At 42.0% G+C, this 26,823-nt stretch overlaps 1 protein-coding gene and 1 long non-coding RNA gene across 5 annotated transcripts in view; one reads left to right on the top strand and one right to left on the bottom strand.

Moving 5' to 3' along the window:
• The window catches only part of TET2 (tet methylcytosine dioxygenase 2), a 90,384-nt gene that overhangs the window by 32,095 nt on the left and 31,466 nt on the right, over positions 1-26,823 (top strand). The gene's annotated exons all lie outside the window — the stretch shown is intronic.
• Positions 4,874-26,823, bottom strand: part of LOC120406328 — a 77,382-nt gene continuing 55,432 nt past the window's right edge. The window contains exon 3 of the long non-coding RNA XR_005599223.1: positions 4,874-5,294. This is a non-coding gene — a long non-coding RNA (uncharacterized LOC120406328). The remainder of the gene's footprint in view (positions 5,295-26,823) is intronic.

Below are 26,823 nucleotides of genomic sequence, written 5' to 3'. Positions count from 1 at the left end.
AAAAAAAATGAAACTGTTGAAATAATTTCATTGTGACTGTCCTAAATGAGTGTTTGAAGGGAGAACAAAAAAAAATCTACCTGCAGTCCAGGGACAAGTCATAGGAGTGTGGCACAGCCCTACTACAGCTACTATTCCAGATCATAGGCTGGAATAAAGGCTGCTGCCTCTCCATACCCCACATGCAGGGGTTCCTGACTACAGGGTTGGCATAAGAGTGGGTCCCATGGTCTCTCTCTCAGTATATTCCTCTGTGGTGGCCTGTTTAGACCACCTCTCTGGCATATGGAAGTGCACAGGCCTTCCTCTGAAAAGTGCATCTGCCTGTGCTCCTCTCCAACCCTGCCAGTTGAGGCTTCCACAATGAGCAAATTCATCTTCTCTGCACAGCACGCTAGTTAGCATGTACTTGTAAAAAGATTTCAATGTAGTGGGATACAGAGAAGGAACAGGGCCTGATTTCACTTATAACAGTTCTACATCCCATGTGACTATGGCGTTACTCCTGATTTACACCAGAGTGAAATCATAATCAGTTCTGTAGCTCTTTATTGTACAGGACATAAATACCCACTATTGTACGCATGTATATATCTGAAGCGCCTCTCTGTTGCCCCATGATCTCAGATTAATGAGGAAATCTTTGTTTTTCCTCATTAACCAGTGGCCATTTCAGGGTTGCTTTCTTCTGCATGTGATGGTTTTCCCCATTACACAATCTAGTTATTTTTCATGAATTAAAATTCCCATTCTTTACATGTTTCTGTGATTGCAGTATGATTATCTACAATGCAATTAAGTAGTATGTCCATTTGGCACTATTCATGCTTCTCAGGGGAATCATAATATGCAGTATACTTTCCACTCCCCTTCTGCAATGCAGTCTAATTTCTAAAAACAGTGATCTGAGGGCACAAACCCTTAATATGTTGAACAAGAGAGTTCTAGGTGGCATTGGGGTAAATTCTCCAAACTTTCTTGACAACTCTCCTGTGACGTACAGAAAGAGTCACTTTCTTCTAACATTGAAAAAGAAAGTTTTTATTATTCTAATTAACAATTATTATCCTGGATTTCCTTTGTTTTTCTCTCCTTCTGGGTAAGGCTTCTGTCTAGAACCCACCCAAATTCCCTTGTTGCCTGGCTTCCTGTCCCAGTTTTAAAGAACCAGAGCAAATCTTCACAGTAATGTTAGCTAAAACGACTACAGTTGGGAGGTAATGTTTTATTTTTTCTTCAGATGCAACTGCCCCTTAAAGGGTCCCTTCTTCACGCCGTTCTTTCCTTTTGTTCACAAAGTAAAGGAAAAAACTCTCGTGTTCACAGTGTTACCTTTCCTGAAGAGAGGAAGAGGGGTTGAAAGATATTTGCTTTTTACCCTGCTATATACTGTTTGTCCTTGCATAAATGCTCATGAAATGACCAGTCTCTGCTGGCAAGCAGCATTCTCAATTAACATTTCCCTGTGGGCAGACCTAGGTCAGCCAGGATTTCTGGCTTGCAAAGGGGTTTTTTTTTTCCTTGCTAGGGAGGGAGGGGAGGGGTTATGTGCTGTGGGTGTATCTAAGCGAGGCCAGTGACCAGCTGTTCAGTAAACTCTGGCTTGGCTTCTTTAGGACTGGAGTGGGATTTCACCGTAGCTGTATGGAGCAGGAGCAGTGGCAGCCTGGGAACATTGGCTAGAAGGAGCTTCCTGCTCAGAGCTCATGTTGAAACAGGATGAGTTATGGACAAATAGGAATAGGAGGGAGGAAGGAAGGATTCAAGCCAAAACAGTGTGAATGTATCCCAGCACAATGAGCTGAACTACTTGGGTAGCTTTTGTCAGTGACTGATGCTTCTTTGCAAAAGCTAATGCACCCACCAAGCCTCGGAGGGTTTCTCTCTCTCTTCTTCTCTCTCTTTTTAAAGGTTTCTTGAAAATGATGATGTTACTGCTTCTCACAACGGAGTCGATGCTTCCAGGCTATTAAACCACACAGGTTACTTTACCGTTAACAGGTTCCAGCTTTGTGTCTCATAGTGAAATGATGTTTTGCATCACTGAAACTCCCAGAAGACCCCAGTGGCATTTTTTTCAGCATGTAAATTGTAAAATTAATGCAGAAGGTAGATTCTCTGTGTGGCAGCTGTTAGCTTTTTAAACAAAAAAGGAAAAGAAGTGTGATGATGATTCAATCAGGGACACAGGGAAGTCTGCCTGGTGACCAACTTTCCAAAGAATCAGACTTTCTGAGATGATTATGCTGGAAAGGCTTTAACTAATATTAACAGGGCAGAGGAGGCACCTCAATGTGCAGTTTTCATTGTTTTTCAATGCTTTGCACACACCCTCCTCCTCTCAGTTATGGCTCGGGTTTGCACCAGCATCATTCCCTGCTTCAACTCCATCATCTCCCCCTCCCCCCCCCCCAAAAAAAAAAGTCATCCCGAAACCATCTGTGTGATAGTGGGACATAATAATAGTCTACTTTAAAAACTTTTATAGAAATGCAAATTATCTCAAAGTAACTAATAAACATGATTTTCCCAGCACCCCGATGAGATACTTTATATCCCAATTTTACAGGTGGTAAAACTGAGGACCAGACAGATTAATTTGTGATCTATGCTATGAGGGCTATCCGTTGCTGTGTGTCAGTAACTGGTGCCGCATACATTTTAACTGCAAGTTTTGCAAACGTGAACAGACAAATCATGTTCAGCACCATTTCCAACTCCCCCCATTGCTGACAGCTGTGGTCAACAATGGGTAATTTTCCTAGTATAGGCAAGTTTTACTATGTGACCTGCACAAGTCACTTAAGTTAGTGGAAGAAGCAGGAATAGAGAGAACCCAGGAGGATCTCGTTCTAGCCTGACTTTGAGAGCCTTATTCTAGCCAAAAGCCTATCTTAGTTTTCTCTTCAGGAGCCAACAGACCTGCCACAATTTCAAAAGTCCAAGTTTTCTACCAACTCCATCTGCACAGGATAGCCCATGGTTGTGTGACTTCATTCGGTGCTACAGGTGGTCTGAAGGCAGCGGGTTTGGGCCTCCAGTTGGTCTTGGGACATGTGAGCTTTTGGATCTAATCCACTGCCAAGTCCTACAGGGATGGAAGCAAGCTTTTGCCTTCTCCGGTGGAACAGTCTGGAAAAATTCTGCCAGGGGACTATCAACGGGCCCCTCTCCCCTCACTTGGCACAGGGGGAAAATGTTTCCGTATACAGTTCTTCACATAGCAACATGGCCACAACTCTGATCACCCGCTCTCACTGCTTCCTTCTTCTTCCCCTCCATTTAATAGACCCTGAGGTAGGAGATGGGCTTGGCACAAAGCCATCTGCAAGAGGGAGTTTGAGAGATCAGTGCAGAATGGTGAAATAGATGGCAAGTTAAGGGTGTACCTCTTGAGGAAGTACAATGTGTTAGTGAAAAGAGAACAGACACCAAAGACTGAAACTGTCATTACTGTGCAGATCACAAAGCAAAAATAAATAAAACTTTGACTGTCCTGTCTACTTTCCTATTTATGCAACTTCCCAATGTTAATGACTAATGTCCTGTTACAAGTACATAGTTAGGCTTGGAAGGATTAGATTTTTATCAGTAAATGTAAATTTCACTGTATATGCACCAACCGACAAAAAAAATTTCCATCGATAATAAAAAATTTCCAGATAGGCAAAGTGGAAAAAATGCTGCTAGAGAACTTAGGGTTTGATTTAAAGATATTTACTCTGTATGTTTTGACATCTGATGTTAACAATTAGTATTTTAACAGCTATAAAGCTTTAACTTTTCGAATCTGTCTGTCATTAAATAATTAGTGTCTGACACCCCCCATCCATAATTTCCCACAACTATGAACATTTTAATGGATAAAAATGCATATAAAAAGTAAAAATTACATTCTGCAAACCCTGCACATGATGTACATGTTATAGACCAAATTAATCCCTAATGTAACTATTGATGTCAAAGGAGTTGATTTGTGCCCGTCTTTCTATGGTAAACTGAACAGCAGAGGACCTAAACTGTCCACTTAAGTGGAAGTACCTTTAAGATAGTCATTTGATCTGAGAAATTAGGTGTATTCTTGACTGCACTGATTACTTAAAACAAAACTGACCTGATGGAGAAGCAGGAGGGTAAATATATATATATATAGAGAGAGAGAGAGAGAGAGAGAGAGAGACCTATATCTCATAGAGCTGGAAGGGACCCAAAAGGTCAGAGTCCAGCCCCCTGCCTTCACTAGCAGGACCAAGTACTGATTTTTGCCCCAGATCCCTAAGTGGCCCCCTCAAGAATTGAGCTCACAACCCTGGGTTTAGCAGGCTAATGCTCAAACCACTGAGCTATCCCTCCCACCTATATTGATAGCAAAGGTGATGAAGTTTAAAAAAAACATGTTAGGCAGAAAATTAATTGTATCATGTTATCATCCTGATACACCAACGGGGTTACGCAGGGCATACATCAAAGTAGATTTGAATGTTCATTACATTCCTTGATTTCAAAGCCATCCTAACACCAGTGACTTGCCGTACACATACCTGGCAAGGCATTCCTTGCCATTTTGCTTCATTTCTTATTAATAGTTGGAGCTAAAATGCAGATTCAAAGCAAATGAGATGTTTCTATAGTAAACAACAGGAAATGCACAGTAGCTGAGAAGGCTTCACCAAAAATGGAAACAACATAATACTCAAAATCTGTTCTCTTAAATAGACCACAAAAATTATCTATTGGGGGAAGACCTAAATGAATGTATCATCATCAGAGCTCTTGGGAAATGCTGAAAAAGCCCTCAGGGTGAAAGCAGGATTGAGTGTGGTGCTGCCATTATAAAAGAAGCAAGATGACCTCAATTCAGAAATCCCCTGGATTTTATTTTACATCTGAATAGGGGAGAAAACAAAAGCCAGTGAAACAGAAAACATCTTAAATGGTGGTTAGCGCAATAGCAGTGCAGTCTAACCTGTCTTTTAGGGAGGCACTGCAGTGACGTTGTCCTCTTAGATTAGAGGTTTGAAAGTGCAGACAGCTGCTCTTGCTCCGAACATCTCTCCTAAACTGACCTTGTGCCGAGAATCCCTCCCCTTTTATCCTCAGATAAACTTCCATCATCTGTAGTTTTGGAGAAACTGGACCATTTCACAGTCATGTTGTAGGATCTGTCATGCATCAGTGTAAATCAGCTTTGTTTTTAGCAGGGAATTGCAAGTCATGCCTGCCTTTAAGGATTACTTAGTTCCTGTAGCCAGGAAACAGGAAACTTTTCCTTCCATTTTACCTTCCGCTGCCTCCTGCAAAGAAACATTACATCAGATGATAAAAGGAAGTTCTTCCTCTTTCTTGCTGAAAGCTCAATTAGATTTTCTACCTGAATGCTAATCTTTGGTTTCCAGTTAATTTTACATGGATAAAATTCCCTTCTTCCAAGCTTTGGATTGTTTTTATTTTCATCTACTTTTCCTAGAGTCCTACCAGTATCACTGATAATTTGCTCAGTGCGTGCATGCTTTCCTCTTTCCCTATCTCCCCAAACCAGTTTGTTCTCTCCCTTCCCCTTTAAACAGCAACCTACTTATTTGGGAGACACTCTCGCTAATACACAGTTTCTGTCTTGCCCCTGCATAGCATGAGCCAGCAGATTCTCTACTACTTGGAAAAACACCCCCAAAAATGGAAGGAGAAACAATGTCAATGGTGACAAAGCTTACTTATTCCTATAACCCCTATTCCCTAATCCAGTGGTTCTCAGACTCTTGTACTGGTGACCCCTTTCACATAGCAAGCCTCTGAGTGTGACCTCCTTTATAAATTAAAAACACTTTTTTGTATATATAATACCATTATAAATGCCGGAGGCAAAGCGGGGTTTAGGGTGGAGGCTGACAGCTCATAACCTCCCCATGTAATAACCTTGTGACCCCCCCGAGGGGTCCCGACCCCCAGTTTAGGAACCCCTGCCCTAATCCAAAGACATTCTTATTCTGTGCCTAAACTCCAGCAACAGAGTTTGTCCCTGAAACATTAATAATTTCATCCAGTATTGCCCTGCCTAGTACTGGTGAAAGCTTCTGCCCTAGCCTAGTATTGGTAAAAGCTTTTCATAATGCCAGAAGCTTCTAGTTCAGGGATTTCTTTACCAATGTTTAAAGTTTAAATGACACAGCCCTACCTCCAGAATGATTTTCCTTGCCCCTGAAATTGTTTTTAAAAGCTTCCTCTTAGCTCTTTCAGAGAATATAGGATTTCCCATGTCCAACCTTCATCCCAAGAGTAATTTGGAGAGCCAGAACTCTTTATCATTAGGGCTTTTTCCCCTGAGATGAAAGAGTAAAAGGGAGATTTGGCTACTCAAATTAAACAGACTCCCCTTCTTAGAGACCCTAACTACAGCCAACACTGCCTCTGAAATATGAGTGTGTATATCTTCCTCTGTCTTTAGTCCCCCTCCACCCTCAAAAAACCCTCCCTTTATTGTGATCTCCAAGCTCCAGCTCCCCAAATTCCAGTCAGTATGTGCAGAATACTACTGCCTGCCATCTTAAACCACAGAGCGAGATCTCTCACCATCCTACTTTTCTCTAATTGTTCCCCATTCGTTTCAAGGGAAGTTAAAAGCTGCCTGCCTTATTTTTAAAGCCCTTCATCAACTTACCATCTGACCTTACTCCAGCATTCCTTCTCATTCTCTCTATGTGCTCTTCTGTTCTTCCTTACAATCTAGCCGTTAGCGGGGGAGACCATTTTCTTTAACCTTCCTGTATCTCTCTGCCTCAAAGGCTCTATCATGCAAGAGCCTGATCATTGTGGACCTACCAGCAAAGAACTTAAGCGTATGCTAAACTTTAAGCAGGCGAGTAGTCTCATTTAAGTCAAGGAGACCACTCGTGTTCTTAAGCACGTGCTTAAGGGCACGTCTTCACTGGCAATGTTAAAGCGCTGCCACGGCAGCACTTTAATGTGGCTTGTGTAGTTGCCGCACAGCGCTCTCTCCCGGTGCTCTAAAAAAACCCATCTCCATGAGGGGTGCGGCTCCCAGCGCAGGTACGCTGTCTATACTGGCACGTTAAAGCGCTGAAACTTGCAGCGCTCGGGTTGGGGGTGGAGGTGTTTTCACACCCCTGCAGCACTGTAAAGTGCCAGTGTGGACAAGCCCTAAGTTACTCCTGAGGGCATTTTGCGCGAAAAATTAAAAAAAAATCGGTGACAAAAAAATTAAAAATTCTGTGCACGATATTTTAAAATTCTGCAAATTTTATTTGTCAAATAAATGTGAAGGCTCCAGCATGGCACTGGGGAGCACAGGCCACTGGCTTCATAGAGGTGGGAGATCACTGTGCAGCTTCCCCTGGACATGGACTCAGCGGTGAGGCTGCACCCAACCCTGACAAGGTGCAAGGACCGGGCCTGCCCCAAAAACACTGCAGAGCCCTGCCCTTCTGTGCCAGGTGCATCAGGTGTGGGCAGGCAGGCTCAGCAAGGCAGGATCCAAGTGTGGAGGGGCTTAGTGGGGGGATCCAGGTGTGGGTTGAGAGGGTTCTGTGTGGGGCAGTCTGGGTGCGGGCAGCTCAGTGGGAGATCTGGATGCACAGGGGCTTGTTGGGGAGTTCTGAGTGCAATGGTAATGGGACTCTGCAACAGGGTCCAGGTGAAGGTATTTGGGGCTCAGGGTGGGGATCTGGGTGTTGGGGGATGCAGGGGTAGTGGGGCTTAGTGGTATGGGGATCCAGGTGCTGCTGGTTGGGGCTTGGTGGGGCGGGGATCCAGGTGTGGGTGGCTTGTCGGGGTGGTCCAGGTGCAGGAAGAGTGGGGCTCATTGGGGGTTCTGAGTATGGAGGGGTGAAGCTAGGTGGGAGGGTCTGGGGGGGTTCTGGATGAATGGGGGTTGGGCAGGTGGGGGAGCAGCTCCCTCTACAGGGATCCCTTGCCCTGCAACTGAGGAGCAATAGGTGCAGGAAGCCGGGGGTGGGAGGAGAAGCGTTTGCAGAGCTTCCTGCAGGTGGGGGAGAAATCTGGGGGTGGGTCTGACCCAGCCTCGGATGCCATGCAGGGGAAGAGGAAGTCCCATCCTCCCCATCTGGGACTAGCGACTGAGCCCAGCACAAAGTAGGAGCCACCAGCCGGGTCTTCCACAGTCCCGCCTCCTGCCTCATAGTGAGTTACCTCTCTGCCAGCTACCCTGGGCACCCGAACCATAGTGCTAGGGAGGGTTGCATGACCGCTCTTGTGGCTTCCCTTTGCTTCCCCATCAGAAAGTCATTTTTCTGCAGGGAAGCAAAGAAATCTGTGTGGGATAGAAATTCTGCACATGCGCAGTTGTGCAGAAACCCCAGGAGCGTTAAGTGCTTTGCTGGAGTAGGACCAGTTTTTTCAGTACCTTGCAGGATATAGTCCCAACTCATCATTTCATGTAATATTTTCAGTTGGAATTTATCTTTTCACTCTTCCCTTTTGCCTTTTGTTATGAATACTAATTGTGTTTAAACTGTAAAGCATTTTGGGATTCTGTTGGAATAAAGATGTTATATGAAAATAAAGTTGTATGTACACTAGAAATGTCTGGCCCATCGATATTGCTCTTAAGTGACATTACAGCTTTATTATCTTTTCTTTGTAAGGTCGTGGGACCTTTCTTTGATTTTATTGGCTTTGGATTAGGCTCTCGATCTTAAATTGAATATGCGCATGTGATGCAATAAGATGGTAATTAAGTCTGATGGGATTTTGAGATTTATGTTTCAAAGTACCAGGTCAGGGAGCATGGGACTGTGACTGGAACACTGCACATATCCTAAGCCATCAAGGTTCTTCAAGAAGAAGAAGAAGATTACAGTCTCATATCAAATACATCTTATGATTTAATTTTTATTCTAAATTGTATCAAACCTGAAAGTTAATTATGAATGATAGACAGAATGTCGTATTAAATTTTCTAATATGTGATCTATTTAATAGCTTAAGTCTATCAGAACTTATTTTCTAGATATCATGCAAAGGTCTTCACAGGGAAGGAGATCCATCTTTACTCTTAGTAAACTTCTGTCCTTTTTCAATTTGATGGCAATTTTTTCTTTATTCATGTCTGGTGGATCCAGTCTATATTTTACTTTCTAGATCAGAAAAGTACAGTATAACCCTAACATAATATTTTTTTAAAAAAGAAACCTCACAAGTTTATATTCTTCCTAGGAAGGGAAATTTTTGTGCAAAGAATGCAAATAAAAATGGCCACACAATGAAAAGACTCAGTGTTGCTAAATTATAACCACATGACAGTTAGAGACACCACAAATATAAAACAATGATACTTTTGCCTGATTGGGGCGCGGGGGAGGGTTAACCTGCTATTGTTACAGCTGACACCTCAGGTAACTATAATGATAAAGTCTCTGGCTCTGTTGAAGTCAATGGGAGTTTTGCTAACGATTTCAGCGGGGCCAGGATTTCGCCCTCTATCTTTCCAGTTTGTTCAATTAGCATATTTGACAGTACTTTGTTTATAGTCAGTTTCACTGCGCAGGGTTTTCATACTACACCCAGCCATTAAAACAAGACAGAAAAATGTAGTTGTGAACCACAAATGAGTAGGGAGTTTCAGGGAGAGGTATAGCACCTGAAACTATTTTCAATCCACTTCTAGAAATTAAATTGTTTTCAAGTTAATAGCTTTCATTTAAGATTTTCCCACACATAGAAAAGTTGCCATTCCATTCACCAGGCCCATTATAATTGCTGTTTCATCTCTGAAATTCTGGACATAGATGACTGTGGTTAGAACCATTGTCTTTAGTTTTGCCCCTACCACAATATGCATGTTTGTGTGTGTGGAACGTGCCGTTTCACATACATGACAAATAGAGTAGTTAGATGTACAGTTATCAATGTTTCATGCTACCACAATTCAATGTGCATGTTCAAATGCAGATGTTGTGCATATAAATGATTGTACATGCAAAATGTGTGTGCGCTAGCCTACAAGCTGGCTGATTGCAAAATGCCACATCCTGCTTTAAGTTTTCTAACTGGACTGTAAACAGGGATGGGGGTGGTGATATGGTTTCCTAGCCTTATGCTGGTTAGACAGCTCCCAGACCTATGAGTCCTTGAAACAGACTCTTACTATTTAGCATCCAGTAGTCACTATCCCAGTTCCCTGGTGTGAAATGCAAACGTTTGTCAAAGGAATTGGCTAAATTTGGCATTATGCTTTGCAGATTATCAACAATATCCAATGTGTATATAAAAAATTCTAATCCTAAAGGGACAACAGTTCATAATTAACACTTCCAAAATTAGTATTACCTGAACTTTGTACTATATTATCCTGTAAACTAATAACACTATCAATTTGTATTAACTTCTGTAACCTATAAGAAAAATAATTCTCCAAAGTTGACTATCTGATGTCCTGTTTTAGTTGGAACGTGATGTGCTGACCACGTGCCGGGGCATGCTGTTAATCCACAGAGCCATTCAGTAACCCCAGCATACTGCAGGATGGAGGAAGGTTTTCCAGTTACAGTTAGACCCAGTGTTACGGCCTTATACATCCTGCAGTTGGTGATTCAGGAAAGAAGTAATTCAAGTTAGGCCGTCTTCAAAAGTAATAAAGTAGATTAGATGGGAGGAAAGTATTCTAGTGCAAGTCCAAAAGATAAGGGTTATCAATCCTGAGATGTGTAATGCTACTCTGATATAGGCCTTGTCTACACAGACAGCTGTGTGTAAGGTATGTGTAACTACACGCCTTGGTGAAAAGCAGGCTGTATCCACACTGTGGCTACATGTGGCAGTGAAAGGCTCTGGCCGGGGGGAGGTAGTGGGGAAAAGGTTCCAGCTGGTCCCCCACCTCTGGAGCCTTTCCCCTCTGCAAGGTGCTGGGGGATCCTTTCCCCACTGCCTTTCCTTCCAGAGAGCACCTTTCCCTGCTGCTGGAGCAAGGCTCCGGCTGCAAGGAGGCAGTGGGAACCTACATTGCTAAAAACAGCAGTGTAGATTAGAGTAGGAATAATGTTCATTGTTAGTGCAAGGCTCTATGCTTGACTCTGTCATACAGTATAGTATTTCCTCAGTAAGTGCACATGTTTCTTGTGCACTCAGTACTTCCCCCTCCCCAACCTTCTGCATTTCCCAGAGTTACACAAGTGGCCATTCTGATGGCTCTGAATGATACAGCAGCAGTGCTTCTCAGGCTATGGTAGGAGCATTGTGCACTAGTTAGAGAAGAATAATGAGATAGGGCTGCTGGGTTCTCATCTCAGCACTGTGCAATACAATCTTTTTCTGTGCCTTAGTTTACCAAATTAATAAAAGGACATAATGGCCACCACACAAGAGGGTTGAGGTTAAGTTAATGTTTATAAAGTGCTCTGAGGTCTTTGGCTAAGAGGTGCTGTATACATACAACGTAGTCTTTTCATAAATGAGTAAAACCACCCAAAATACAAGCTAAACCATCACTGCGATCTTCATGAACTCAAACATCTGTCTGTTTACAGCAACAGTAAAACTACAAACACACATTTGGACATAATTTATCATTGTCCTATGGCCCCTTTACTCTGACTGAAAAGGGCCATAATGCCAAACAATCTGGCCACTGAAGAGTTCTCTTATATACCTGCATGTGCGAGAACTGTCACAATGGCTACATGCCACTGACTTCCCCCCCTCCCCCCATGAATCTCAGGATGCACAGATTATCCCTTTGAGTCTGGCTTGAAGTGGTTTCCATCATATACAGGGTTTACAGTTTGGTTCAATGGCTCTCAGCCCCCCGCACTGTACAAATTGTTCCAGCACCACTGCCTTGAGTTCTCTATTAACGTATGTGAATATCAAAATAACTAGCAATCTGGTAGCATTAACTGTGCATCAATGCAAAGGGATATCTACTGTTCATTTAAAAAAATAAAAAAACGGGCAAGTGTTGCTCCTTGTCTTCCCTTGCAGAGTACTAGATTAACTTGTGTGGATGCTGTAGGAGCATCGCTCTTGTGAAACTTTAAAGTCCAGGTCCTTTGATCAGTATTTTCAGCTCTGAAGGTTTATTGTCAGGGTTTATAATCTCCTTATCTCAGTTTGATATCTCTTGTTTCTTACTATTGTGCCCTGTCTTGCTTAGCTTTCAACAAAATAGAACATTCTCCTCCCACCCCACTTCCTTCCCTTCACCCCCATTTTTGTCATTTTAAATGTCTTTTCCCACCTTGTCTCTCCTCCTTTCCTAGTGCTACCTACTATACTCCAGTACTCTGATCTTCCTTCTCATTATGTTTGTAGCCTTTCATTGGTTGTGTATTGGAGGGGCTATTACTGATCAGATCTTCTCATCTTTTCTAACGGTTTCCTTTGTAACCCTGACATAGCATTTCAGTATTCGTTCGGGTGCAAGCTCTTCCATGCAAGGACTGTATTTGTAGAATGCCTAGTAAAATGAGACTCCATTCCTGAATTGGCCTTTTATTTGCACATGTGAAATCAAAATAACGCAGCATCATACCAGTATCTGGGACTCGCCTGATTTCCTGCATACTGAAGCTTAAAAAATGAACACAGAGGAGCATCTCTTTTTATCATGAGAATTTTTTTTACGAAGCTGCATAACACTTTGCTCACAGTGGGGAATCCATCAATAAAGCAGTTCATCAGCACATACTAATAGAGAAAATAGATTAATTTCTAGCATAACATGGGTGATCATGTTCTTTACATTAACCCACTGATCCTGGTGATGCTGGAGCTAGAGCTGCTGTATTTGAATGTTGTTGGTTTCTACCTACCCCCAGGTAAGGTCTGTGCCATTTTATCTCAACAGCTGCACAGTCATTCAGGCAGCGGGAGCAGGGGTAAAATTTGATCAGAAGAAAGTCATTGGCTGGGCTCGCAAAGGCCTTACACTCAAATTGATGGCACTTTTGTGTTTGTCTGTACATAAACACGATAACTTTTGAATGCCACATCCAAACAATTCCAGAATTTCCAGGTGTGTTCTAGGTACTGATGGCCAGATTCCTTTTGTTGGGGGAAAGTTAGAAAACTGAAAGGAGGAAAATGGGGGACAGATGGTGCCCCTGGGTAGCACAACTACAGCTTCAGTCACCTCTGCAATTATCTGTATCCAACAACTGGTTGATGACCCTCATTACCACCCTCTGGCCTAACAATACTCTGATCTCTATGCATCCTCCCAACAGAGTTTAATATGTAGACACTGTGAATGTCTTTTCTTCCAGACAAATAATAATGATGGGGGAATGGGGGCATGCCCCTGATAGCGGGACGGGGGTACACACACTGGTGGAGGAGAATGGGGATATTGGTAAGGAGTGAGAGGAGAGGGCACACATAGTCCGAGCCACGGGAAGGTGAAGGGGCAGGAAGAGGAAATGGGAGACTCTGGAATAGTGAGGGAGGAAATGTGGGGTACACAGAATCTGGAAGACTGTGGAACCCTGTTATGTTGGGAGGAAGGGTACACAGATCCTCCCTGCCAGGGGGGAGAGGTGTGAATAGGGAGGCACAGAGTCCCTAGCATGGGGAGAAGGAGGATCACTCAGAGCTGCTGGCATTGAGGGGGGAGGAAATATGGATCCTGGTATGGCAGGCGGGGAGTGAGAGACACACAGAACCTCTGAAAGGGATGATATTGGGGGGAGTTTCAGGGAGTCCATGAAATAGAGTGGGATGTGAGGGTGGCACACAGGAGGCTTGTGGGTTGGAATTGAGGTTGGAATACAATGTGGGCGGCCTCTTATTGCTAAGTTACCCAAAGTTCATTAAACACTAGCTGTTGCTCAAAGACACTAATTTTTTTAATATAAAGCCAAGAAATCAAAGGCATAGAACACAAGGTCTCATTTTGCCTGGTTACCTTGGTGTAATGTAAGGCGGAAAAGGAGATTGTTGAAAAAAGTGGATGTAGCTCTGTTTGAATTGGCCAGTAAATGTGTTAATTAAAAAAGAAAGGCTAGAAACAAAAATGTATCATACTGGATCAGACAGAAACCAAGGCCCTAAACCTGCATTCTGATCCACAGAGGCAGACCCTTCCACCTGTGCAAATCCCCATTGATGTCAGTTGGGTTTTGTAGGAGCACAGGGGCCTACTTTAATGCTTCCTACAACTTTGGAAAAGTTTTCATGTGGAGGCAGGGAGGGACATACTTCTTAGTGGTTTTACTCCTCTTTCTCCATTCCCTATTCCCTTTTTGGTTTGGCTTATTATGATAGCACCTGGAGGCCTTCATTAGGATCACAGCCCCCTTGTGCTAAGCACTGTATATACACATGGTGAGAGCCATTCATACAAGCCACAGGGGATGGTCCCCGTGCGCTGGCTCCAGCCTGAGCCCAAATGTCTACGCTGCAATTTCACAGCCCTGCAGCCTGAACTCCACGAGCCCAGGCCAGCCCAAGGTGTTTAATTGTAGTGTAGACAGACCCTATGTGACTTTCTCAGGGTCACCCAGGAAGTCAGTGGCAGAACTGGAAATTGAACTAATCTATCCCAGTCCAGTGCTTTCAACCACAAGACACTCTCTCCAATCAGAAATGAGAGAAAAAGACCATTTTTTTTCTTCCTATTCCATGTGTGTATCTAACATGGCTACCATTGAGCCAAGTCATAGCTGTAGACAAAGTAGACATTTTCAAGAATGTTTTATAGAGACCCATTCAAGGCAATCTTTTCCCATGCAGTTGATCAAAAACAAAACAAAAAAAGACTACAAATGGAACTTAAATTGTTCCCTTTGTGTGGGACTTATCTGTGATATTTTCTCTTTTACTCAAAAGTAAGGAAATTGAACAAAAAAACAAAACCAACCCTGTTTGAATCAGAAGCTTATTCAGCACAGTAAACGTTTGAATTCTCCAACCCAAGTAGTCATGGAACATTTCAGTGTTTATGTTTTTTTTTCAAAGAGTTAGCTATTCCTGTTAGTCTGCCTTTGCAAATGTGGTGCTCTGCCATGACAAACAGCAGCTAGGGAACAAGGCACTACACTGCACCAATTAAAAATAAAAAAAATCTTTCTCCTCAGAAAGAACTGTCAGCAAATGAGGTTCCATGGGTCTGAGTAAGATGAGCAGTTTTGGGGAAGGGGCTGTGGCAAGGGCTAAAGATAGCAGAATTTAAAGACTAGGGCCCTGATTAGTAAAACATTTAAGCACGTTTAACTTGAAGTAAATGAGATTTAAGACCATGTTTAAGTGCTTTGCTGAAGAGGGGCCCAAATCCAAGTATCCTTAATGATAATTTCACCTATATGAAGTCAGTTGGTATCCTATGTGAGTACTACAGGATTTGGCCTTAAATGTGACTGCTGAATAGCACACAACACAGGAACCAGTCTAGTGAAGTTTGGTATTTTAATTAGTTACTGTACATTCAGCAGAGAAACAGATATTCAACACACACGTGATATGCAGCTCACATAGTATTTATCAGGCAAATTCATGTATTTTGCATATCTGTATTCTTGATAAGGATAAGGAGAAAAATGAGGCCATTATTGTAAAAAAAACCAAATCATCTCAGTACTTTTCTTTTCTTATGTTTCTTGAGATAGAATACACGTGCTAAAGGATACAAGACTCATGTCGCTAACTGTTATATAGTCAAGACACACCTTTAACAAATTGCCATGAAAGAAAGTCGGACGACCACATTGGTTTAAAATCAACAGTGCAAGATTTTTTCCCTGCTATCCTCAATCCTGCTATGCATAATCAGTATAACTTCTTTTTTAAAATACAGGTGGACTTCATAATGTAAAATAACTTTTATGATAAGTTTATAAACAAACACAATTAGCCAAACCAATAAATGCAGGACCATCATGATTCATACACCACAAACCAAATCAAGAACATGATCTTTTTGCAGTATAGACTTACGCTTGTTTGGGCAGGAGTGGGATTGCGTCGTTGATCTCTCTGTGAAGTGCCATGCACACCTGTAGGGATGTGTTAAATATACAGTCCCTTATACATATACTAATGTGCTCACCAGTAATGGTTCCAAGTAGTGTAACTTACAGCTGCGCTGCTGCCGTGTATTTTTGTATGGGTCAAGAAAACCTGACCCTGAATACTGCTTATACTTTAATGCAAATACATGATTCTTTTGTACAGCTGGTCTACAGAAATCTGCTGCACACATACTTTTTCACAGAAATGGATATTTCTCTTATTTTGAGCCTAGTAAACAACTATTGGGCTACAACTATGTAAATACTCATTAAGATCCCAAATCATTTGAGCATGTCCTTAAAAGTTAAAAAGAAGCTCTGGGTGATGGACTTAGGCCTGGTCTACACTAAGAATGGGGGTCGAACTAGGTGCAAATCATTCAGCAGCGGAATAGCGTAGCTGAAATCGAATACCCCCCTTTTCGAACTACGCTCCCAGACGCACGCCGCGAACCGAACGCCGCTCCAGCGGGCTCTCTCTGCTAACTCCCCAGCGCCGTAAGGTAGAGAGTTGAGTTCTCGAAGCGCTCGGCTTCGGAACTAGGATCAGACGCAGATAGTTCAGTTCGAAACGAACTCCGACCCACACCGCGCCGCCGCGTCGACCAGTGTAGCCCTAAGAAGTTCTGAAGAGAAATAATTGACAATGGCACATATGTATTTGCTTTTCATTGTAACATGTCCCTTCTTTTTCATTGTCTTTTTGAATGGCATTGTCCTTTAGATAAGTTAATGGAGGATATGTCCATCAATAGCTATTAACCAAGATGGTCAGGAACACAATGCAATTCTCTGGGTGTCCATAAACCTTTGATTTCCAGAAGCTGGGACTGGAAAACAGGATGGATCACTCTGAAGCATCCAGCTGTGGCCACTGTCAGAAGACAGGATATTGGGCTAGATGAACCAGTATGGTTCATTATGATGTTCTTAAGCAACCCCCATTTAAGGCCAGAAAATAGAGATCTCAGAGTCAGATCTAATCTTAAACCCCTACATTTAGAGCTTTAGGCTGCAAGTTGCTAAGCACTCCAAAAAGCAGCTCACCAGGCTCACTCCTATTGACTTTAATGGGAGTTGAGGAGACTCCTCACTTTTTAGGACCACTCTCTCTCACTAGTGTAGTGCCTAGCTCAACAGGCCCCCGAGCCGGTCTAGGCCTCCAGGAACTACCACGAGTAATAACTTCTACGAAGCATTCAGCACTTTGCAGAATTGTGCCCTTTAAAGTGCACAGTGAACCAGATTATTTTTCCCATTAAAATTTTTGATGCTGGTCTGATTTGCTTTGGTTCCCCATATACTACTTTATTGCACGTTAATTGCATGTAGCCCAGGGCAGATCTCGCTCATTTTTAGTCTTCCACGTTTAGGCATAGCCAGCTTTCCCGAACATTTTCTTAGTCATCCATACCCATCATGATTTTTTAAGAATATTGGTTGAAATATGTTTTGGATTTCTTACATATCAATTTAACACAAACATTTGTGAGCTAGATGGGGTTTTTATGATGGGTGGTCTGCTGGATTGTATAATGAGCAGATCAGCTCTTTTTGGCAATTTCCCCTCCCCCCAGAGTGAAATTATTAGCTCATTTTGTCATAATCAACCTGGCTAGCCAGCATATTTTTAGGAAACCCAAAATCTAATGTCCCTTTATGCATTTGACAGCAGTATGCATTTCAATTTAAATGGCTACACTGAACATTTAGTATCCTGATGACTGTCTCTCCCCTCCCCCGTCTTTCCATTTTTTAAGAAAAAGCAGCTGTTCATTTTCCCAAAGGCTCTATAGAAGTTATATTACCAAATGCAGATTTTTTTTTCTTTTGAGCTAAACCAGTTGTAAGTGTTGGAGCTTAAAGCCTGATTACTCTCCTCCCTGTCCCTACCTGCCTTTAAAAAAAACAAAGAAAAAAAAAACCCTACAAACCTGAAGATTGCTGCTGGCGTGATAAGGAACAGCTGTGGTATGAAACTGCATACAATTACAGTTCTTTCAGGACTGGAACACAACAGCTTTAAACACACACACACACCCTACCTACCTACCTCTTGCTGGAATTTCACTAATACACGCAAAACATTCCTTTAACTTCTTACTTTAGCCGAAGACCGTATTTATCAGACTTCAAGCTGGAAGCCCAGTCCTGCAAACACTTATGATATGTGCTTACAACCATGAGGAGTTCCACTAGGCCTTGCTGCTGGTATTTGTATATTTAAATTAAAAAAAAACCAAAGTTCATCTGCTGCCCTTTCATGGAGGAGCAAAGAGGGATGGATGAATGGATGGATGAAGTAATTTAATTAATATTTATTTGCTTTTTTCTTTTGACTTATAATTACTTGATAAACTCAAGATATTTCTCCATGCTCAGACTTTTCAGCTAGAAGAATCATAAGAGTTTAATTCAGACCCAGCACAACACTCAAGTCTCTGCCAAAGATAGATAGATAGATAAGATTAGATAGATTAGATAAATTGATCTCAGTGTCCTGAAACAAATAGCACTACTGCTTAAAAATGGTGAGCTTTGTAATTCACACTGCTTCTTTGTGCACCAGAAGGATGTCCACGTCCCAGAGAATAATCAATTAGTGAAATAGCATTTTGTGACTTCTGGGCAGAATATGAAGCAAACTTTGTAGAAAACTGACAAACGTTTGTGTAGCTGTGCTTTGTTTTAATTTAAAATTTGATATATACTTTTTTAAATATCCCAAAATGTCTTAAGTCCTTCACTAGTACTTCAGCCATTTAAAATTCTCTTAAATCCATGTGGGCTATTGGAGGCCTTCAAAGATTATGAGCTGAATTGAGTTGGCAGTGAATGGCAGCCTCTCAGAATGAAGAAAGGCTGACTGTTTTCAAAGCTTTGAAAGTATTTTAAAAGGATTGCCAGAGAGGAGTACTGAAGTTCCCTATAGAACTGTATTAATATCACCGTTACGAGGATCTACCGTTGGAGCCTAAAAGCCTTAATTAGAGTTAAAACACAGTCTGCTATTTTTCTCCTCTTTTAGTTAGTTCTTTATCTCTTCATGCTGCATCTTGCCATAAAGAGTACATTTTAACATGGGAAAGAATGTGTTTTGAATCATAGGAAATTGAAGGAAGGCTGAAATGTCAGCTCATTCTGGGATTCTAACCCATAACCTTTGTCGACACAGTAGTGCTGAATTTTTATGCTGTTCTAGAAATCGGTGGCTTGATTGAAGCTTAACTTTAAGACGATACCTTTAAATAGACTTCCTGTCCATAAAGACTACTCTTTTTCCTGGTTCACCACTAAGGCAGTTTCCATAAAAAGACCAGCCACCTGTCTCCTTCCAACTTTTTTCCTAAAACCATTCTAACCAAATGTTTCAGTTTGGCTTCTCAGTGTCAGTTTTTTGCTAAACTGTTGCAAAGGTTTAAAAGGCAATGAAAATAAAACAAGTTGTGTGTACTGGAGTAAACTGAGTGCAAGGGAGAACTAAAAAAATTGTCAGAATGCTGTAGGAGCTTTAACTCCAAACTTGGATTAGTACAATGTCTTAGTTAATTGCCTTCCAGAAAAATAAAAATAAAATGAGGCTCCAGCTCCTGGAAGAAAAAAAAATTATTGCCAGAATGTTAACCTCCGAAAACAAGGTTTCCATCCATATTCCTACAGTCCTGAGAGAATAACACTGTGGCTTCTTGTTAAATATTGATGTAACTTGAAAATTGCTTCTTTTGACTTATAATTAGTGCACAAGTTGGGATTTATGCTGTTTTCTTCGAGATTAGTTGATGCCTGAGATCTTCTTAAACTAGTGTATTGGCTAGTCCAAAAATAAGATTAAGACTTGGGACCAAATTCTCTTTTCCAATCCATATTATAGTCTCCAGAAGCTGAAAAAGTCATGTAATTGAATGGATAACAATATCCATACCAAATATTTGCTCCTAAGGTGTTTTGCTGTCCTCCAAAAAAATGCTGTTCCTCAGTTCCACATGTCCTCTGTGTTTCTGGTGGCAGAGCTCCACGAGAGGGTGTGTTTTCCTAAACTGTTTGTATTTTACTGTTTGAAAAGGGTGGATCTGGAAACAATTTAGCAAGCATCAATTACAATTGACTTGGGAAGGGATACGTTATTCCTTAGTGATTCCTCAGATGCATAGTTACTATAGAACTTTCTGCTAAATAAGTGATGCAAATACAAAATCTAAAACAAGGCAATTAGATGAATTTTGATAGTCCGTAAGGGATTTGGGGCCCAGAAATCCATGGATAGAATATGCTGAACCACGTGTTTGTGTATGTATATTCATTTTGTTGCATCAATGAGAGAGATAAATATTGGTATTTTTAATTATTTTGGGTTCCAAAGCCAATTGGAATCAATGAAAATCTCAGGGGTTCTGCAGGCTTCTTTTCTATCACACAGTTTGTTTGTTGTGCACATGAGGAGATAGCAAGATGATTTGCACTGCGATACCATCAATATATGGATGACATGAGGCTTATAACTAATCTAGATGATGTGATGTATCTGTTTTTCCAAGTGCTTGACTGAGATGGGAACTTAAATGAAAATGTTGCTCAATCGAGAGAAGTCAAGGGTGATGCTAGTAGGTTGGGATGTGTTGGTGACTTCTTGAGGGAGTGGAAGGACTGGTGCCTGCCCATATTTTTTGGGGGAAGTTGTCAAAGAGCTTCATTGCTTGGTGAGTTTGGATCTGACTGCGTTTGGATTCTCAGCGGGTGCTGGTGGTCAAAAGCACCCCTTTTTCATCTGTTAAGGCAACTGTGGTCATTTCTTCAGATATAGATTTTATCCATGCCATCGTTGCTTATAGATTACAATAATCCATTATGATGTACATAGGACTACTCAAGGACCACACAGAAGTTCAAACTGTGGCTGCTGGACTTCTTGGCTGCTTCAGGGATAATCTTGCATCAAGACTCTGAAAATTGCATTAGCTTATCTACCAGATGCAATTCAGGAAAAAACTCTCATTGGCTTCAAGAGCTTTTCGCCCAAGTAAAGTCTTCAGGATTTAGCCCATGGTTTGTAATGGTTTATGATGTTACAGAGAAGGGCTGTTTTGAGCTTTTTCCCTTTCTTTGCTGAAATTCAGAAATTGTTACTTCTGTAGCTTCTTTCAACCAGAAGACTCTCAAAGTGCTTTACAAACTATATAGAGGCATGAGGTTGCCCACCACTGAAATTCAGCCACTTCTGGGATAGGATAAGCTACTGTTTAATTGTGCACAGTAACACTAAACAAGTTATCAGGAAGTGAGCCTACTATTGTATTCAATTGATATTAGAAGGGGAATTAAAGTAGGCAGAGTTTAATTACCCAAACTGGAATTTGGCCAGGACACCTAGATAAACAGAAACTCTTGCAGAAACTGCCATGGGAATTTAATGACTGCAAATGATTTAGACCTCTGTTTCATCCAAATGTGTATAGCAGTACAGTGACCCAAGCATCATGCTGGGGCAGGGCAGTAGTTTAGTATTGACATAGAAGGGACTGTCACACCATTGCTATCATTTGTAGTTCCTTGACTTTTACTTTGTGTTCTCCCATCCAGCTACTGACCAAGTCCAACCCAATTTATGTTTGAGATCACAGCCCAAGGAGGTCTAGCTGCATAAATATACTGTGAATGGCTGGGCTATCAGCAAGACACCTTGGACAGGGCTGGCTCCAGACCACAGCGCGCCAAGCGCGTGCTTGGGGCGGCGTCCCGCGGGAGGGCGGCAGGCGGCTCCGGTGGACCTCTCGCAGGCATGCCTGCGGACGGTCCGCCGGTCCCGTGGCTCCGGTGGACCTCCCGCAGACGTGCCTGCGGAGGGTCCGCTGGTCCCGGGGGACCAGCGGACCCTCTGCAGGCACGTCTGCGGGAGGTCCACCAGAGCCGCGGGACCGGCGACCGCCAGAGCACCCCCCACGGCGTGCTGCCCTGCTTGGGGCGGCGCAAATCCTAGAGCCGCCCCTGACCTTGGAGAAGATGAAGTGTGTTCTCTGCTCTGTTTCTAGTTGATATGGATGGCCTATAGTACCACCCATCTTAATTCTGTCAGCCAGCAAGTGTTCATGGACATCAACAGAGAACAGTTACTGCTTTTCCTAATTGGATTCTGGCCAGCCCTTGTGGAAGTGCCAAAGGAGAGGGGAACTCACCCCAATTTTCTTCCTACTCCTCCTGCACTAGATGTATGTACAGGGGCTGGTTAGAATCTGATCATGGATGTTTACTCAAGCAAACTTGTTTGCATTCACAAAGTCCCTAGCTAGCACATCATAGAATCATAGAATATCAGGGTTGGAAGGGACCTCAGGAGGTCATCTAGTCCAACCCCCTGCTCAAAGCAGGACTAATTCCCAACTAAATCATCCCAGCCAGGGCTTTGTCAAGCCTGACCTTAAAAACCTCTAAGGAAGGAGATTCCACCACCTCCCTAGGTAACCCATTCCAGTGCTTCACCACCCTCCTAGTGAAAAAGTTTTTCCTAATATCCAACCTAAACCTTCCCCACTGCAACTTGAGACCATTACTCCTTGTTCTGTCATCAGGTACCACTGAGAACAGTCTAGATCCATCCTCTTTGGAACCCCCTTTCAGGTAGTTGAAAGCAGCTATCAAATCCCCCCTCATTCTTCTCTTCTAAACAATCCCAGTTCCCTCAGCCGCTCCTTATAAGTCATGTGCTCCAGCCCCCTAATCATTTTTGTTGCCCTCTGTTGGACTCTTTCCAATTTTTCCACATCCTTCTTGTAATGTGGGGCCCAAAACTGGACACAGTACTCCAGATGAGGCCTCATCATTGTCGAATAGAGGAGAATGGTCACATCCCTCGATCTGCTGGCAGTGCCCCTACTTATACAGCCCAAAATGCTGTTAGCCTTCTTGGCAACAAGGGCACACTGTTGACTCATATCCAGCTTCTCGTCCACTGTAACCCCTAGGTCCTTTTCTGCAGAACTGCTTCCTAGCCATTCGGTCCTTAGTCTGTAAAAGTGAATGGGATTCTTCCATCCTAAGTGCAGGACTCCGCACTTGTCCTTGTCGAACCTCATCAGGTTTCTTTTGGCTCAATCCTCTAATTTGTCTAGGTCCCTCTGTATCCTATCCCTGCCCTCCAGTGTATCTACCACTCCTCCCAGTTTAGTGTCATCTGCAAACTTGCTGAGAGTGCAGTCCACGCCATCCTTCAGATCATTAATGAAGATTTTGAACAAAACCAGCCCCAGGACCGACCCTTGGGGCACTCCACTTGAAACCAGCTGCCAGCTAGACATGGAGCCGTTGATCACTACCTGTTGAGCCCGACGATCTAGCCAGCTTTCTATCCACCTTCTAGTCCATTCATCCAGCCCATAGTTCTTTAACTTGCTAGCAAGAATACCGTGGGAGACCGTATCAAAAGCTTTGCTAAAGTCAAGGAATAACATATCCACTGCTTTCCCCTCATCCACAGACCCAGTTATCTCATCATAGAAGGCAGTTAGGTTAGTCAGGCATGACTTGCCCTTGGTGAATCCATGCTGACTGTTCCTGATCACTTTCCTCTTCTCTCAGTGCTTCAGAATTGATTCCTTGAGGACCTGCTCCATGATTTTTCCAGGGACTGATGTGAGGCTTACTGGCACAATACAAATAGTTAATAAAATACGAACCTCAGGAATTGGCGCAAAATAGAGAAGTTATCAAAAGAGAGTAAATCAAGATAACTAAGGTTACTTTTGGGGAAAAAAAAGTTTTTCCTGTCAGCTGATTGTACATGAGGGACTCTTTTGTATTCTATGCTCAAAAAGATTTCAGGAGCACTCCGAAGAGGCACTTACACATCTTTTAAAAAAGAAAACCAAGCCAACAATAATATACTTCTAACTCTTTATCTCTCATTTGTGCCCCGTATGTGGCAAGAAATACATGTATGTCCCTGGGTACTTCAAGAAGTCAAACAGTGGTGGGCAGAATTACAACTTGGTGGAATGTGAGATGCTGATCCATTTCCACAGTAATGTGCTATTTTTAAGTCATGCATCATGGCATCTTCAAAGAGGCCAGTCATAATTATGATGGATTAGACTGCAGAGTCAGTCCTGGATGCAGTAATTGTTTCACAGATGCTGCTGATGTGACTTGAATGTCTAATAAATTGTGTCTGGGAAAAAATATGTAGAACTGCTAAGCGTATTGGCTCAAACAACTGTTACTGGAGGCGAAAAAATAAACTACTATCCTTAGTAAAGGTGAGTTTTCCTTAAAAGAAAAGTAGTTCACCCCACCACAAACAATTCTATTCAACAGTAGCATCTAAAGCATATGCATGGTGTACTAGCTGAAATAAATACCAGAGGTATGCCATTGCTTGGTATTTCCGAACTTTAAATTGCATTACAAAAAATTACTGTGATTTGTCTGAGCACCTTTTATGGTTTGTAATAAGACAAGACTCAGGAGGATTGTGAATAACTGAGTTTAGACATGGGGAATCAAGAGTAAGGCAAAGTAACCCCAATCCTACAGTTATTCTGAAGAAAGGAAGCTTTTTAAAGGCTTTTTAAACCAGTGAGTTCATATTAGGCTTTGAAGAGTCAAATGGTTTAATCCTGCTTTGGAATGCCTTCCACCACCTCCTTTTATGCTGGAGCCAATCAGAATCCAAGGGATTGGTTGATTTGTAGCGTAAGGCTTTTGAGAAGCCTGTGAAGAGTGCATGTATTTTTTGTCATATAGTAAGGAAGGAAATACGTGGCTTTCAAGGATCATGAGTTTCCCTCCAGAGGAGCAGGCACACTTTGCACGGAGGTTTGCATGCTGAGCTTAGATACAGGCCACACACTTCTCAAGTAGTAAGGCTCTTTTATCCATCAACAAAACACAGAGCAAAAGGAGCTTTTGAAAACTTTTAACAAGAGTTAAACTTTACCCTCTGTGATAAAGTCGAATTCAACCACCAGTGTTAAAATACTGGTTTGCTTTGAGGACCATGGAGAGGATTCCCCTAGCTCAGTCACACAGACTAATACCTTGTTTTGATAGAAATAAAAAATAATCTGATAGGACAGTGTCAATTACTGTTCCTTTGTACTTTGCTCAGAATACTGTGTCATTTAGCAGCTTAAACACCCATCTTTCACCTCTGGGAGGAGTTGTTCATCTGCAAGCTAAAGTATCAAAAGAGAGCAGGTAGGGAATGGAAGGGAAGGAATTTCAGGTTACGGTTAATGTCTCTTTCTTGAACCCCCCTTGGGAGGGTATGTAATTCTGCAGCATCCTTTACTTTGCATTTTTGCTTCAAAGAACTATATGGAATGAAGGGAACTTAGAAAGTTTCCGTGATGTGCCAGTATAACAGCGATGTCTATTATGCTTTAGAATAGTCTCCCCAGGAAAGTTAAAAATGCCTTATCACCTGGGACTCTTAAAGCTAGCCAGGCCAAGATGCTGGAATATATATTGTACACAGAAGAATCCTGCTTTATTAGGGGGGCAGACTAGAACTGATCTTCTCCATCTCTAGTTTCTGTTTTTCAAATTACTTTTTATAAACTCACTTTGTTAGAGGTGGGGTTTGGGAAGTAACGTGACCGTAGCATATTTTTGTTGTATAAAGAATAATCCGAGCACACGGAAAAAAGGGTTAAAAGCACATTTAAGAACAAATGAGGGGGTGTGCTAATCGTATGTCCGGCTGTCCAGTTTTGACTAGCATGCACCTGTGATGCTTCGATTGTCCCTATTTTGAAGTCAGCACTCTGAACAGAAAGGGAATCCCAGTAATCTTATATAATGCTATCAATTCTGCTTGTAGTAATTTTACATGGCCCCACGAGCAATTCTTATTTAAAGAGCGTTTCTGAATTCTATTACTCACTTGAGCTTAGTAAGGCAATAATACCCTGGAATTCAGTGCACATTGTATAAATTAGGTGTAATTTGATATTGTAAAAAAATTAGAGAAGGATAAATAATCCTGTTCTGTGCTCTTGGAGGCAAATCTACTGTGATAGGAGAAATTTTCAAATGTAATAGTCCTCTCTGTGGAGTGGTAATATCAGCCACTTGTGAGGCTCAAGCTTGCTTAGCAGTCCAAGCAAGTATGAATTAATAATAGAGAGCCCTTCATATTCCCTTTCTATGAAAACTAGAAGTAATGTCTTCATTGCAAAAATTTGCCTGAGTCAAAATTTTTACCTTAGATTCATTTGTATCTTTAGTACATTATGTATTTATTATTTGCTTCATTTTCCTAACTTTCCCAATCTGAAATCCTTCTAACATCTGCAAGGTGCTCTGCCAGTCTGTCTTCTATCATTTGGGCTGTTGGTGGAGAACGATAAAACCAACAAAGAACAAATTATGGAGAGAATGCAACCGCTTTCTCTACTTTTTCTGTCATTCTGAACCTTCAGTTGATTTGCCTAATCAGAATTGGACAGTTGTTGGGTGGAATTTGTTCACTACACCCTGGCAGCACTTTTATCCAATGTGAAACCTTTTTCTATAAATAAAAGGTAATTTTTTTTTGAATATTAAGATATTTATTGAAGAGAAGAATTTCCAAATGACCCAACTCAAATCCAAGACACACAGATTTTAGGCTTTGCTGCGAAACAAAAACAAAAATACAATTCTAAAGGCAGACTCACAAGCTGCATTCATAAGGTCAAGCAAGAACAGTCTGTTGCAGATGAATACCATGATTTTATTTTTTTTCCCTTAAATAAATACATCATGGTAATGTTAGTACTGTAACAATAATGAATGAGTGTAGGGATTCCAGTGGAGAGTAGTCAGTTTTTGTTTTATTTTCTTATGCCTGTATTTTGCTAAGGGTGAGATCTTTGGA

This window comes from Mauremys reevesii, linkage group 5 (assembly GCF_016161935.1).
Source record: "Mauremys reevesii isolate NIE-2019 linkage group 5, ASM1616193v1, whole genome shotgun sequence".
Classification (NCBI taxonomy): Eukaryota; Metazoa; Chordata; order Testudines; family Geoemydidae; genus Mauremys; species Mauremys reevesii.
Note: the sequence above shows the minus strand (reverse complement) of the source record. Positions and strands in the feature narration are given on the sequence as shown.